Here is a 16,768-nt window from a genome sequence, read left to right on the forward strand (position 1 = left end):
TCCACCTACTTCCCCTCCAACAACCCTCAGTTTGTTCTCTGTATTTAAGAGTCTTTTAGAGTTTGTCTCTCTCTCTGTTTTTATCTTATTTTTCCTTCCCTTCCCCTACATTCATCTGTTTTATTTCTTAAATTCCACATATGAGTGAAATCATGTATCTGTCTTTCTCCAACTGACTTATTTCACTTAGCATAATACATTCTAGTTCCATACGCATTGTTACAAGATTTCATTCTTTTTTGATCACTGAGTAATATTCCATTGTGTGTTGTATCTATCTATCTATCTATCTATCTACCACATCTTCTTTATCCATTCATCCATCGATGGACATTTGGGCTCTTTCCATACTTTGGCTATTGTTGATAGTGCTGCTATAAACATGGGAGTGAATGTGTCCCTTTGAAACAGCACACCTGTATCCCTTGGATAAATGCCTAGTATTGCAATTTCTGGGTCGTAGGGTAGTTCTATTTTTAGTTTTTTGGGGAACCTCCCTACTGTTTTCCAGAGTGGCTGCACCCATTTGCCTTGGGATGTTTATACATTTTCAAAGCAAACAGTGAAAGAATAAGCCAGGAGAAAAATAAAAATGGTTACCTAGAAGGGGAAAGAAGAAATAGGGTAAATGGAACACATAGGAAACAATAGCAAGATGTGGCATTTTCACTCAAATATATTAATTCTATTAAAAGTAAGTGGTCTAAACAATCCAATCAAAAGGAAGAGATTGCTGATCTGGATACTGAAAGCCAGGAACACTGAACTGATTGGGTAGGAAGGTGAGGAGAAAGGTGACCCTGTGCTGCAGGACCAAGGACCTGACAAAATGGCCCCCGAGGGGAACAAGAAGAGGGTTCCCGGTGGGACCAGCAGGGCTGCGGCCCCAGCTCCACTCCAAGTCACGTGTTGCAGGTAGAACACACCCTTCTATTATTCTTAACTCCCGGCTTATTTCCACCACCAAACCTCATCTTAGAGGGCACTCTGCAGAAGTTTCACAACTTTTACCAATATGTTTGAACTAGTATGTTTTACCTGACAGCAGAGCTGACTGATACTTAAGTGGTTCACAGAGGAGGTGAGGTTGACATTGTGAGCTCACATACACCTGCTGGTGATCGACCGTCTTCTCGAGAAGGTCTGTCTTTTACGTAATGTACTTACGGCGAGGCATCAGTTGAAAATGCAAAGACTAAACTGAATTGGGCTAATGTGAAATCTTGGTGGAAAATATTTGAATAAATTTCTTATGAATATTAAAAAGCACATTCACAGTACATTTCTTTAAAATGACTAGGAAAAATTCAACAAAATATGTGCAAGGCGTGTCTGATAAAAAAAATTCATGTGGTGCTGACAGAAATTAGCAAAGGCCTCAATGAAAGAGTTTGGGGGAATGTTTTGGGGAGTAGGAAATGTTCTATATCTTGAATGTCGTGCTGGTCACATGGGTGTCAAATTGGTCAGAAAGTTTTGAAATCCATACTTTAAATGGATACATTTTATGGTGTGTATGTTATGCCCCAAGAAAGTTGCTTTTAAAAGTTGCATAATTGTAGTATTCTGGAAGGAGGGGGTTACTGAGTTTCCTACCAAGTTTCTAGGGAAGGGACAGCTGTGAGGAGTTATGAACCCTAACAAGTCTCTGGGTCTGGTTCAAAGAAATGTGTTGGCCCAGATGGTCAGGGTTCACATGAAAGACGGGTGACCTACCCATTATCCTTTGCCAGGTAAAAGCACAGAATTACATATTTTCATAGAGATTGTTAAAACTCCACCAGATTCATGGGGAAAAAAGGTATCTTGGGTCTTTCCTTCTTTTCTTTGCCAGATATCCTGCAAAGTGGGGAACCTGAGCCCTTTTTTTACACTTTCCTTCTCTCTCCTTGGGTTTCTGTCCCCATCAGCTGTTTTAAACATCCCTTTCTGCTCACCTAGAGTTGCTGTCTACCGTTTTTTCCTTCTGGTTTGTGCTCCTCCACACTGGGTTTCTGTTAGTTCCTACCTACCTAATATACCACATATTTCCTGGGCTGGGTCCATGATGTGTTTGTGTTCTAAGAAAAGCTGACATTCAGCACTGTGGATTCGCTGCTCGCACAGAAATACAGGGCTGAATCCCCTGGCTCAGTGGACTTGATTTTCAGGCTGCAGGGTGAGTTTTTGGGGCATTGAGCCGAAAACTGATCTTCAAACTTCTCTATCTTATCAACAATATCTTCACTCTGTAGGTAAACCAAAAACTTGAACTCTTCCAGCTTTTGTCGATACCAATAAACATAACTGTGTCCTTTTACAGGGATACAATTCATCTTTGCTGACTGTTTCTTCCCTTTGACCAGGTATCTAGGACTCTGGGTGACCTGGGTGTCCATGGAGCCTGTGGAGGAAAGAGACAGAAACTGGAGAAAAAGCCCAAGAGGCAGACTGATACTACAGCCACGGGAGAAAGTCCAGAAACGGAATCCAAGGAGCTTACCTGCTCCCCAGAAAAAAAGGGCCACACAGCAGAGAAGTCTGAAGCACATGGTGGGCTCAGGGGAAAAGCAATGGCACACGACCTTTGCTTTAAGGCTTCCCCGTCCCCATCAGAACCTCCCTGTGACGCGATCGCTTGCCGTTGCCTTCACAGCCACTGTGTGTACGAGTCCAAAATATTTCATAGGATGTGGGAGGGCAGGGAGAGCTGCTGAAAACCACTAGGGTGAGTTTCAACCTGCTTTCATTTTCTTTTTCCCAGACTCTGTTCTTTTGCTACTTTTTATAAAGTCACTTACACATTATTCACTTCTTTGCTTTTTTTTTTTTTTAATTTTTTTTTCAACGTTTTTATTTATTTTTGGGACAGAGAGAGACAGAGCATGAACGGGGGAGGGGCAGAGAGAGAGGGAGACACAGAATCGGAAACAGGCTCCAGGCTCTGAGCCATCAGCCCAGAGCCTGACGCGGGGCTCGAACTCCCGGACCGCGAGATCGTGACCTGGCTGAAGTCGGACGCCTAACCGACTGCGCCACCCAGGCGCCCCACTTCTTTGCTTTTTAACTTGTCAATTTGCCTTCTCCCTTTCATCTCAGGCAATGAATCACATAGCGTCGTGTATATCAATCATAGTTTTGCCACACTTACACAATCGCTGAGCAGATACTTTATATGAAAAAATGTTGAACTATACAAAACAATATTTATGACAAACGCGTGATGCATCTAGGGAAACAATAGAATGACTACTCTCGCCTGAGGCAATCAGCTTAGGAAATGGGTTACGATTAAGAATTTATATTCTTCCAGTTGTCATTGTTTTTCTCACCATGTCCAGGTCTCCATTGCCCTTTAGTTTATATTTTTATTCTCTGGCCTTTTGTTATATTTGTAGTACTTAAGTAAACATCTATACGTTACAGATTATTTAATGTTGTATGTCTTTGAAATTTATCTCTGGGGGATCATTTTGTTCATATTTTCTCTGTGACATGTTCTTTTTTCCTTCAACATTAAGTCTGTGATATTAATCTATGTTGATGCATATGATTTTAGATAATCCGTTTTCACTAATATGTAGCATTCTACTCTACTCCACTCATTTGCTAAAATTCATTATCCATTCTTGAATAAACGTTTGTTCTATGTTTTAATGCTGCTACAAACAGTGCTCCATTTTCATACATTTTCCTGCATATCTCGGTGCAGGATTTCCTCTACACCTGGGAATTGAAGACTGAGCCTTAAAGTGAACATGTCACTTACATAATGTGGCAAGATGCTTTCCACATTAGTCAAGCCACATAAATGGTCCCATCAACAGTTCGTGAGAGTTTTCAAATTCTCCACATCCAAGACTTAAAGAGTAGCTAATATCCTTTTAATGTTGTCAGGTTAAAATGGATCCCGCGACACTTCCATTTGGCATCTTTCTGATTGCTAAGGAAGTTGAGTATATTTTTCATATTTCTAGACCATGAGTGTTTTCTGTAAATGGCTCTTTGCTCATATTTCTTTGTGGTTGACTAGCTATTATTTATTTGTAACAGTTCTTTGTATATTCTGGGAACCAAACCTTTGTCAGTTATATATGTCGTTAATATCTCAATCTGTGGCTTGTGTTTTCATTCTCTTTGTGATTTTTTTTGGTTGAATTTCTTCATTTGGTAGAGTCTATCATTCTTTTTTTGGGGGGGGCATACATTTTTGAATTTTTTATTAAAATTGCTCCCATAACCTAAGTTCATAAAGATACACTCCCATTTTATGTACCAAAACAATGAGCATTTAGAATTTTTCATTTAAGTGTTTAATTCATCTAGAACTTATTTTTGCTTATGTTGTAAAGAAGGGTTTCAATTCATCTTCCCTTCTATGGATAACCACTTATTCTAGAATAACTTACTGTCTATTCCATCATTCCCTTATATTCCCACAATGATGGCTGTCATATATTAAGTGCCTTATAGGCATTTAATCTTCATATTACTTTCTTTTTTTTAATGTTTATTTTTGAGAGAGAGAGAGAGAGAGAGAGCATGAGTGGGGGAGGGGCAGAGAGAGACAGAGACACAGAATCCAAAGCAGGCTCCAGGCTCTGAACTGTTGCCACAGAGCCTGACATGGGGCTTGAACCCACAAGCCATGAGATCATGACCTCAGCTGAAGTCCAACGCTTACCTGACTGAGCCACCCAGGCGCCCCAAGTCTTCCTATTATTTTCAATTTGTCTATTTATTCATGCCTTTCCCATTATATTAAGTTATAAAATAATTGGGTGATTGGTGGGGCAATCTTTTGTAAAAAGCAAGAAGTTATATGACCTGAAGAGAAACCAGAGTATTGGTAGGGCAATCTTGTGATTTTAATTAGTGCTGCATTGATGATGATACTGCGGAAACTGGAACACTATTCCTTTTGGGTTTACTTATTTATTTTCATGGTACGTACCTCCACTTATTTCAGATTTTTAAATTTTCTGCTTCTAATATCCTGCAAATCACCAGGATATTCTTCCAACCAGCACCGAAAGTACCTCACCTGAGGTACCAAAAGTATCCGACAGCTTCTTAGACGGAGGAAGATCTATGCTTGCTCCTTACGCATCGGAGGTTATTTTACAAGAAGACCCACATCACCCCCTAGTGGTCAAAGGGGCAAATTCGTCAGCCGACCTCTGATCCCTCCCTGCCTTCACCTGCCAGGAGGTGAGTGGGGGGTTGCCGGTTCCACGTTGTGAAGGAGCAGCCAAGCACCTCCAGTATTAGAGGGGGACTAGGACCCAAGCAGCCCTTGGTGTGGTAGCCTGCCTCCATACCGCACAGAATTGTTACTAGTAATTGCCACACATTTACTCAGTTATTAATCTAATATTGTTTGATGCTTTATTGGTATAATTTGCCTTCTCAACCTTTTCTAGCCGCCATTTAAGTGCGAGTGCTCCTTCAGTTTCTGTCCCAGATTCTCTTCTCTTTGTACATTCCATCATCAAGGATCGTATGCTTTCATTCTTCCAGTTTTGCTAAATGTCCCAAAGTTTTAGCTCTCTCCCGTCTCATCTTGTACTCACCCTCTTCCTCCCTCTTTGCTCATGCCTCCCTACTAACTGCACCTTTCATTAATCACACCAATTGCTTTCCTAGCTGAAAAATGTTGCACCGACTCTTCCAGGCATGCCTGTCGGTTCATTATCCCCAGTTCCACTTAATTAACTCCGGCTCATCTTTAGGATGTCATCTTAAACACGACGTCCTCTAGAATCTGCTCTGTGGCTCTGTTAGGTCTCCCTGTGTCATAGGCAGAGGCACCTGGGTCCACACAATACCCTGCCCGTGCCTGACTGATACAAGGGCAGAGACACCGGATCGCAACACATATTTTTTTCCCATGACTTTGAAACTTTAACCTAGACAGGAGGTAGTGGTTGCTGAGGCTTTTTATGCCTCTTTCAGAAAGAAGATGTATGAGCTCCTGTTGCTTAGGAACACGGGGCTAGGGTTTCTGTTCTCATTAAACTGCAGTCAGTTGTCTCTTTTCTCATCCTCTGAGCTCATCAGGGCATCCAGGCAAGCAACCAATTCCCTTTAATAAGTTAAGTTAGTGCGTTAGAAAAGGGGCCCTTTCCTCCTGTATCGGATTTACTTTCCTTTTATTTTTGAACAGCTTTATTGAGACATCATTGATGCACAGAGAGCTGCACATATAAAATGTATAGAGTTTAATGAGTTTGAAGATAGGCATACACCCACGAATCCAGCACCACAATGAAAGTAACAGATGTATGTGTTAGCTCCAAAAGTTTCCCTTTATCCCTTTGTTTTGTGTGTGTGTGTGTGTGTGTGTGTGTGTGTGTGTTTTGGTGGCAAGAACAGTTAACATGGGACTTACCTTCTTAACAAAGTTTGAAGTGCACAACACAACATTGGTAAGGATAGGCACTATGTTGTACAACTGTGTGAATAGCAGATCTCGAGCAAGTCTCCATCTTGCATAACTGAATTTTATATCAATCCAACAAATCCCCATTTCCTTCTTCCCATAGACCTTGGCAATCACCATTCTACTTTCTGCTCCTGGGAGTTTAACTACTTTGGATTCTTCATATAAGTGGAGTCATGCTTTACTCATCTCTCTGTGACTGGCTCATTTCACCTGGCTTTGCTCTCCAACAACATCCATGTTGTTGCAAATGGCAAGATTGCCTTATTTTTTAAGGTTCAGTAATATTCTATGATATGTATACACCACATTTCTTTATCCATTTGCCTATCGATGGTCATTTGCGTTGCTTCCATATTTTGGCCGTTGTGAATAATGGGGGTGCAGATATCTCTTCAAGATCCTGATTTCAGTTCTTTTAGCTAAATCCTCAGAAGAGGAATTTGTTGGGTGGTAGTGTTTTTTTTTTTTTTTTTTTTTTAATTTTTTTTAACGTTTATTTATTTTTGAGACAGAGAGAGACAGAGCATGAACGGGGGAGGGGCAGAGAGAGAGGGAGACACAGAATCGGAAACAGGCTCCAGGCTCTGAGCCATCAGCCCAGAGCCCGACGCGGGGCTCGAACTCACGGACCGCGAGATCCTGACCTGGCTGAAGTCGGACGCTTAACCGACTGCGCCACCCAGGCGCCCCTGGGTGGTAGTGTTTAAGTTTCTTTTCTAATTAAAAAATTTTCTTTAAATTTTTGGTGGAACCTCCATATTGTTTTCCATAGCAGCCCCATCATATAGTGTAGGAGGGTTCCAGTTTCTCCACATCCTCACCAATACTTATCTTCGTTCCTTTAATAATAGCCATGGGAAGTGATATCTCATTTTGGTTTTGACTTGCATTCCCCTGATGATGAATGGTCTTTCGTGAGCACCTTTTGATCTAACTGCTGTCCATTTACATGTCTTGAGGAATGCTTATTCAAGTCCTTTGGCAATTTTAAAATTATTATTATTTATTATTTTTCAATTTGCTATTGAGTTGTAGGAGTTTCTCATACATTTTTAGATACTAACATTTTATCGGATATGTGGTTTGCAAATATTTTCTCCAATTCCATGCAAAGCTATAATAATTAAAAGGGTATGATACTGACATAAAGACAGACATATAGACCAGTGAAACAGAATAGAAAGCCCAGAAATAAACCTACCTTGACCTTCGACAAGGGTGCCATAGTGGGAAAGGACAGTCTCTTCAACAAATGGTGTTGGCAAAAGTGGATATCCACATGCAAATGAATGAAAATGGACCCCTATCTTGTACAATGCACAAAAAAATCAATTTAAAATTGATCAAAGACTTAAACATAAGATCTGGAATTGTAAAACTTCTAGAAGAAAACACAAGAAAACTTGTTGACTATGGTCTTGGCAATGATTCTTTTATCACCCTAAAGGCACTGACAACAGAAGCAAAAAATAGACAAGTGGGACTATATCAGAATAAAACGCTTGCTTTCCTTTCAAACAGTGAATTGGAAGTTTTTTACAAGAATCTTAAAACTGTCTAAGAGATTTTCTACTGGCTTTTCGATTTCTACCCAAGACACTCCCTTGTTGTCCATCCTGGTTTCAGCCCTCTGCTTGTAAGAGGATTAATTTCAAAAGTCTGAGCCCTCTCTACCTGCACCCCTTTGGGGATAGTGAATCTAGAGGTTTTACTTACAATCAAGTAACAGCTTCGAAGGTGGATGTTATTTTGATTGTTTTTATGAACATTTTTGGAGCAAGGAAAAATGACAACCATAGCATCTAATCTTAATTTCGTTAGTTATTTGAAGTGGTTTATTTTATGACTCTATGCTTTCAGAATGACTACAAATATGTTCCTCAAAAATAATTTAGACTGGCATCTTTCAAAGGATCTTGTAAAACATTTTCTTTTTGCCCTATATTCTTATAAGGAGAAAACAATGTGTCCGGCTAAAAGGACTCATGGATCTTGATATTAGGAACAATATTTAATGTTTTTTTTCTTATACCTTTTCTTAAAAGGAGGATAATCATTAAATCTATAAAATCAGGGGCTTCAAATTCTCAAGGGAGTAACTGATCAAGAGTCACCTGGAGTAAATTAGCCATAGTCCATTTTTCTTAGAAAAAATAAAAGAATCTTAACTGATTAAAAAATGTTTTTAATGTTTATTTATTTTTGAGAGAGACAGAGCATGGGCAGGGGAGGGACAGAGAGAGAGGGAGACACAGAATCTGAAGCAGGCTCCAGGCTCTGAGAGTCCGCACAGAGTCTGACGCAGGGATCGAACTCACAAACTGTGAGGTCATGACCCAAGCTGAAGTTGGATGCTTAACCGACTGAGCTATCCGGGTACCCCCTTAGTTGATTTTTTTAAATGGCACCAGAGAGTAGATTGCAGATGACACTCGGATATTTACAGAAAGTTTTAAATGGACATTGGTCAGTCAGAAGTAGTCAGACTGCTTTCCATATTCCAGAATGGAGGAGCGACCACAGTGGTAGGAGGTTGTGATAGGCAGGAGCCTATCAACTGCTCACTGCCACGCCTGAGGTAGGGCATGTGCTGTAGCCACTGGGTTGAGACTCCTGTAAACTACTTCTGGAAATTATGTTTGTGGGACGTTGAATTACAGAGCCAGTAGACTCATAACCTGGAAAGTCTCTCATGTATGAGATAGGAAATGGATGCTCAGAATGGGCGCATCCAAGGATATGGGAGACTTAAGGAACCCTGACTTCCTAGAAGCCTGTGAAGTTCTCCCAGTGATGTCTCCATTGCTGGGCAGTGTTGTGCCTCTGTGGAGTGTGTGTGTGTGTGTGTGTGTGTGTGTGTGTGTGTGTGTTGGACAGTCAGGAAAAATACCTAGGTTTTACAGCTTTTAGCCCAGGGACATTTCTATGTAGCTCAGCCACTTTATAGGCCCAGCTGTGTTTCCATCTTGCTAGTTATGAAACAACTCCATACTCAGATATTCTCTCTCTCTCTTTCTCTCTCTCTCTCTCTCACACACACACACACACACACAAGCTCACAGATGTCTCAGTCAGAAAAGCTGTGGTTTTTTTCTCTCCGCAATTCCTTCCACAAGGCTCCAGGAGTTCGGTGAGGTGGGGAAGAGGGCGGCTGTTGACAGGGTTCTTGTCTGGGTCTCTGGTCTCTGCCCAGCGCTGTGTTACTAGCACTGCAGAAGTAGAGGCTGCTGTCTGCAGGTTTCACACTCATCACCGTCAGAGATGAAAATGTTGTATTTGGATGGCTAATGGAAAACTCGGTCTCAGAGAAACCTTGTTCATATGCAGCTTTGGAGGCCACATTAGAAGTTGCCATCAGCGTGAGACCCTGTTCCGGGAACTGACGATACCAAAACACAGTTGTGGCTTGAATGCCCACCGAATGGCACTGGATCACCACAGAGGTTCCACTCTTACGGACAGCTGTCCTTGGATCCTGAGAGACGAGAGCACCAAGCCCAGAACCTGCTGACACAGAGGTCAAAGAGGTAAAGGAGGCCTGTACCACAGGCGGAAAACTCACGGCACCCAGAGATTCCTGCTGTTCTGTGAAATCTTCCTGTTAGACCCCCTAGGACCATAATCCCCCACCTCCCCTGCCTGGTGACTTCTCACCTTACCCTTCATACCTCCAGAGAGCAAGAATGTCCCCCCTCATTTTGATCCGCATAAAATAATCCACAACCTCTGCCTACTGCTCCACTCATGCCATTACACACACACACACACACACACACACACACACACACACACACACTTGCCCCAACTACTCAGACTGTAAGGCTCGTACTGGGCCCCAGGAGCAGCAGAAGCATGAGCATCTTCAGATACTGGCCTCATATCACACCTCTCACTGTATCTCATTCTCCCTAGAAGGATGGACCACTGCTTATATAATCCTGAAGATGCTCCAATCTGCCCTCTCGTGGTGATGTTTTTTTCCAGTGATGCAGGATCCATCAAAGAGCTGAAAGGGGCCTCAGATGTTCTAATTCTACTCCTAACTTTATAGAACATGCGCTAAGACCCAGATCATTGAATTGACTTAAAGAAGTTTCTTAGCTTTACTCATGAAAAAAGCTGTATGTTTGTGCATTAAAAGGAATTATCGCCTCTTCTTTACTTCTGTAACATATCCTCAAAGTAAGTCAGACAACTGATGATTGTTAGTCACTAACAATCGTGGTGATAAACAATCATGAGTGGGCATCAGAAATTCTAGGCTATAAGTTCAATGTTTCTTCATACTGATGATAAAGACAATTTCTCATCTTCTAAATGAAGTATTTATTTCACGACTATCTCATGCCGGTCGCCGTCATATGGATGGTCTTAATACTAAACATAGCTATTTATCGTAGTTTGCACATCTCTGTGTAAATCACTGTGGAGGCTACGAGGATAATTTGTTTACAGCTATTTCCCCATGATACAGGTCATAGGCTAAGTATTGGCCAGTGGAAATAGGTTGTAGGAGATTTAGGGAATTATTTCTGCTTTGAACATGCTGGAATATTTATTTAAATGGCTCGTGCTTAGAAATGTATAGCAATTTCAAAGAAACTGAAGATTTTTCTCCAAAACATTATACTTTTATTCTTATAACAACCTCCCAGTTTTGCTTCATGAATATTTAGTTCTGTATATCTGGAGTGAGTAACTAAGGAAGGTGGGATTAGGACTTGATCCAACAAATTATGTTTGTAGCATAGTGACATAGATTTTTATCATAGTGAATATAATATTGTGTACTAAAGATTACTATGTGCAAAATACTGATGTATGTATTGAAGGGCATCTGACATGCTCTTGTGGCTGTATTTTTTTCATGGTGGGGGCAGACCGCATTACGATGAGGCCGCTTCTCACCATAACTGTACTTTTTCTGCAAAGAGTAGGTGAATGTGCCTTGTAATGTATTACGTCTGCACAACATTATGATGTATAAGGGATGAAGTGTCTGCAGGCCCCTGGATCAGAAGAAACTCTTTCTACTCTTCTTGAGGACCAGCAGCCATCAGGTATATATCTATGGTGTTTCCTACTCATCGTCAACTGAACTATGGAAGAAATGCATTTCCCGGAACTTTCTTTGTGTTATAGCTCTTGATTAGAGTTGACCTCAAGAAAAATATTTGCAAATGAAGTAGCTGTCATTATACTCTGAAGTCATCATTGGTCTAAAAGCAGTGAGGAACAGGATTAGTAGTACCAATTTATTACATTCTGGTAGCTACTTCTCAAAGATGGCACCCAGAAGAACCATCCTTCCCAGCATTCCCATTCCTATAAAGATCTGGGCTGACTTGAATGTGGGGGAAGGGACACTGTATGATTTTCATATGTGGCTTTATAGATTCCACCTGGGTCTCTTGAATGCCCACTCTTGGGGAAACCAGCCAGTATGTAATAGTTTTAGCTACGTCGAGGCCACCGTGCGGTGACGAAACCTACCTAACCACATTGAAGGGCTCTGTGGAGAAAAGAGATGCTGGGTGGTCTACAGCTGCTCCAGCCATCCCAGGTGAGGTATCAGACATGGGCATCAGGAAGCCACCTGGGATGTCCAGCCCGGCTGAGCCTTCAAGTATCTCCAGCCCCAGTGACTATCTGTCCGTCATTACATGAGAACCCCCAAGTGGGCACTGCCTAGAAGAGCCCATTCAACCCACAGAACCATGAGAGAGACTATATACGTGTTTTAAGTCAGTACATTTTGGGGTGGTGGCAGTGGTTGTTTATCTAAGCTTTTAAAGGGAGATATATAATCCATATAGTAGATTGCACAAATCTTAAGTGTACAGCTTCTGGAATTTCAGAATGAATGCACTCAGATAACTACCAGCCAGATCAAGATATAGGACATTTTTGGAACCCCAGAAACCTCTCTCATGCTTCCCTCTAAGAAAATTAAAAATGCCTCCACATGCAGCCACTACCTTAACTTCATATGCTATGCACTCTTTGTTGGACGTTAGGTCGATGAGATTCAGCCATGATTTGGCAAATAATATTTGATTCTTTTGCTATATTTTATTCTAGTATATAAATGTCGCACTATTTATCTATTGCATTATTGATAGATGTTGGGGTGTTTTTCCATTTGAAGTCATCATGAATAAAGCTGTTGTGATGTTATTTTTCTCCCATATCCTTTTCTATTTCCTCAGAATCCTGGAATATTCCCTGAGTGTGCATACAATTAGAAAATTGGTTTTCTGGCTAGTCCAATTTACTTTTGATTGCTTCCAGTATATTTTAAAATTCAGAAATTATGTTTACTGTACCCAAGAAACACTATAGCTCTTTGATTATACTTTTCTATAAATTGCCCTTCCTCATTAATAGACATAATGGCTCCTCAAAACTTGCTAAGGAAAGACCTAGTGATATTTTGACTTTTTGACTTCCATTTCATATAATAACTCTTACAATTTGGTCATGGGAATGGAGGAAATAATAATGATAATAGGAATTATTATGAAACTTCACAGCTAAGCAGTTCTTCTTAGTATCAAGATCACTCTGAAAAGGTAAATGGTTCAATAGTTTTAGAGTGGATGTTTTAAAATCCTGTTAAGTCTTTGTTTTCTAAATTTGCCAACTGACAGGAGGAAATCTGTATCCTTTCAAGTTGTATCCAAGATAATAAAGAAAAGCGAGACTGTCTGTCTCCTACTGTCCTCCCTTTAATTTCCTTTCTTTCATTGGACAGATAACCTCACCCCATTCTATCACCTCTGGAATATGGTTTGTACCCATGGAGGAGCAAACTCTAGGGGCTGTGTCTCCTACCGGTCCATGACTGTATCAGCCTGCTCAGGAAATTATTGATTGGAAGGTATCAATGAACATGGTCTGGACAAAGTAAAGCATCTTAGATCCATCCCGTTTCGGATGGTTTCTTTACTATGGTCCAAGGACATTAGTTGCAATGAGAGCTAGTGTTCATCACGCCATATTTCAGGGTTGTAAATCCTATTCGTAGGTTAGTGTCTCTTTCCCATTTCTGTTTCCTCAGTATTTTGGCTTCTGTGTGAGGCAAGCTTCCACAGAATACATGAGAGAAGAAGTCCAAGGTTAACAGTTCAGAAAGGAAACCAAATAAAATGCACGAAGCCCAGGCTTATATGGGGAGGGACTCCCCACATCTTCACAGAAATTGCTTGTCCTGGGAAATACAGGGCCTTTCAGGAGAACAGACTAAGGTTTTAACTGCTTCCAAGAATAACTAAGAATGTATTTCATCCAGCATTTTTAGTTACATGCAGTGGATGGGACAGTCTGAACAATATAAACTGTCATTCATTTCTGCAAGCAGAATTATGTGATCAAATAAATATTTGTAAACAAATGAAGTCCTAAGAACTAACACCATTAGCCTTTTAATTTGATAGATTGGTGTCAGACCACAGAGGGAGAAACCATACGGACAACATAAAGAGCATTTGTAAACTAATACTGACCTCCTGTCTGATGATTAATCATGCAAATATTTCTCTCAAGTCCAACTGTCTCTCTCAAATGCCAGGTGTACATTTACATGGGCTTACTAGGTATTTCTGTGCAGGTATCCAAAGAAGGCCCACTGGAAATAGAAACTCAACTCTCTTAACACCCTCGCTCCACTCGTTCCTCCAAATCATCTCCTGTTGCCATGTTCTGGGGGTGGAGGTGACCATCTTCATTCCTGACTTTAGCTCATCACTCCCTCCTGCCAGTTCCCTAAGCCTGTCACTGTTGGTGCTTGTCTACCTCATGAAATTCTACTAATCGTTGAAGTTTCATCTCATGGTTTTGCATTCTCTTTGAAGCCCTTCCTGGTGTCACCAGACAAAATCGGCCATGTTACTTCCCATAGACCACTGACATCTCTGATTAAAACACACATTATATGAAACTTGACCACAGTGTTTGTCTTCTATTCCTCTTTCTCCCTCCTTGGCTTTTATTATTCTGAAGGGAGGGATAATTTTCTGTTCATTCGTGTTTTCTAGTATTTGGTAAGAAGAGCCAGGATGTAAAATTAACATCTTTTTTTCTTTTGTCTATTCTCTTTCCGCTTCCCCACCCCCATCCTCCTCCTTCTACTTTCTCTCCCTCTCTCTGTTCTGTCCCTCTCTGATACAGATACAAAAAGATATAGACGTAATTTTAAAAACCAACTTAGTGGATCACTGAGGTGTCTTGTCATTCCGCGAAGCACGTTGATGGCAGCAGCTGCTTTGAGCGTCTGGTGAAAGTGGAAGAAAGCAGGGAGGTGAGGGCACTGAACACAGAAAGACCCTGCCACCTGGTGGGGAAGCAGGGCTTGAGATGCACTTCTGCATAGAGAGGAGGTGGCTGTACTTCACTGCGTCTCTACTGCTGGCACAGAGACACAGAGCTGTCTGGTTCTTTTTCGTCGATGTCACAGTGAGAGGAAAGAATGGCTTCTTGCCTCGAGAGACACTGTAGCCTTCAGGTATGTCTCCTTTCTGAACATGAGTTACTACTTGTGAGCAGTAAAGCAGTCTCAGCCCTTGCCCTGGGTCCTGTCGGTACCAGTACATGGAGTCGTGATCAAAATCCTGTTCACATTCCAGAGTCACGCCTTGTCCTTCCTCTCTGATCAGGTATTTTGGGGTCTGAGTGATTCTACCATCTGCTGTGCCTATAGAAGAAAGGCTCTAAAAACACAGCCCAGGAGGGTGCCTGATGCTGCTGTCATGGGTAGAAGGACTTAGATCTGGAGCTTAGCACCTTTGGGACAGGAATTTGCTCCCTGACCCCAGGACTCACCTGCCCGAGGAGACAAAGAGCCACACAGCAGATCACCTGGTGACCCATGATGGGAGAGGGGGCTCCCTGGAGTGCTAAGCACCTGTTGGAAGACAAATGACGGTAGAAACTTAGCTCTGGGGATCCCCCTGGCTTAAAATGCAGAAGTTGTCAGAAGGCTGGAATGGATAATTGGAAAGGATCCCAGAGGTATTCTGGACGGGGTCTCTAACTTTGCAGATGAGGAGACAGACAGGGGACCTGAAGCATTTGCACCCCCTGGGACCTCCCTCCCCAAACTGTGTTCAGCCTGCCTGAGTGGGCGGGCAGGGCCAAGGGTGCCGGCCAGAGTCTCTCTCCGATTGGCTCACTGCACCCTGAGCCAGACAATCTGGGTTTGTATCTTTCCTCTCTCTTTTGAGCTTGCGGAAGAAAAATGAACTCGTGAAACCGCATTTGCTTTTTGCTCATGTTGCAAAAGACAAAAATATTTCCTTTGTCTGATTGTCTTAGATGATTAAATGAAATTCTCTATTTAAAGCTTGCAATAGAGAACTTGAAATAGAGTATAAAGTGAAGAAAAGAGAACTTTTGCTCCCTAAATATCTAACCTGAAAAATCATGTCCGGTTTTAAAAATCTTTACCTTTTTCTGGTGACAGTCTTAGTTCCTGAGCATGGGCTGGGATGTCTCGTGATACTTCCACCACCATCCCCTATTTCCATGCTCGCCCTGCAAAATGCTTTCTAGCGAATATGTTCATTAATCCAACTACACGTGCCCTTCCCTTCCCCAGCCCGTGGCTGTTTCTGGGGCAGGGCCTGGAGGGTGTTCCTGCATTGACAGGATGGCACTCTGCATTGATGTGGGTAAGGAGCTGGCACAGAAGTACACTGCAGAGTCTCCCAACTCTGCCAGCCGGATCTTGAAGACACTGGGTCCCTCTTTGGGAAATTCAGCAGAAAAGCGTTTTGTCGGCATTCCGGAGTCATCTATGATATTTTCCTTCTGGAGGTAAACCATGAATTTCAGACCTTCTCCCGGGAGCTGCTGATACCAGTAAACGTAATTGTGTTCTTTCTCTGGGCTGCATCTCAGCATTGCTTCTTGTCCTGTCCCTCTGACCAGGTGTTCTGGGTTCTGGGTGACGCCAGCATTCATGGGACCTCAGAGGAAAAGAGATTACATGAGACAGGGTCATAATGGTGGAGGAAGTGCGTGCGTGGCCACGCAGCAACCCAAGGCGAGTGCGAATATCTTTTAAGTATGCCATGTTCGAGTGAAAACTCACATGAATTTTGCTTTTCGTGCCATGATGCAATTATTTGTTTTCATTTAGATGTCAAAAAAATCGGAAAATCTTTCAGAAAATCTTTGGGCAACATGAAGGTCCAGGGCCTATTTGAGACACAGAGAGCCACAGACAAAGCCCAGTGATGCTGATCCGTTAGCCCAGAGCTCACCTGCCCGCAGGAGCCAGAAAACTACCCAGCAGAGGAGTCTGGTGTGCATGGCAGAGATGGCATGAAGAAGACCCACAGGCAT

The 16,768-nt window shown here is 42.0% G+C and overlaps 1 protein-coding gene and 2 long non-coding RNA genes across 6 annotated transcripts in view; 1 reads left to right on the forward strand and 2 right to left on the reverse strand.

Moving 5' to 3' along the window:
- LOC121028976 (M1-specific T cell receptor beta chain-like) overlaps window positions 1-16,768 on the reverse strand; it is a 194,908-nt gene that overhangs the window by 76,955 nt on the left and 101,185 nt on the right. The gene's annotated exons all lie outside the window — the stretch shown is intronic.
- LOC121028208 (uncharacterized) lies at window positions 2,531-16,501 on the forward strand. Of its 4 annotated transcripts, none has more exons than XR_005789116.1 (5): window positions 2,531-2,707; window positions 4,949-5,190; window positions 9,752-11,484; window positions 14,594-14,927; window positions 16,352-16,501. It is a non-coding gene; the product is annotated as an uncharacterized LOC121028208 (long non-coding RNA). The 4 variants fall into 4 exon arrangements; XR_005789115.1 differs by having other exon boundaries at window positions 4,990-5,190; window positions 16,352-16,500; XR_005789114.1 differs by lacking the exon at window positions 2,531-2,707 and adding an exon at window positions 15,079-15,433 and having other exon boundaries at window positions 4,673-5,190.
- On the reverse strand, window positions 15,102-16,602 carry LOC121028211 (uncharacterized). The gene is made up of 4 exons (XR_005789121.1): window positions 16,515-16,602; window positions 15,869-16,389; window positions 15,245-15,326; window positions 15,102-15,116 (listed from the first exon to the last, which is right to left on the reverse strand). It is a non-coding gene; the product is annotated as an uncharacterized LOC121028211 (long non-coding RNA).

This window comes from Herpailurus yagouaroundi, unplaced genomic scaffold, assembly GCF_014898765.1.
Source record: "Herpailurus yagouaroundi ecotype Mexico unplaced genomic scaffold, PumYag 100, whole genome shotgun sequence".
Lineage (NCBI taxonomy): Eukaryota > Metazoa > Chordata > Mammalia > Carnivora > Felidae > Herpailurus > Herpailurus yagouaroundi.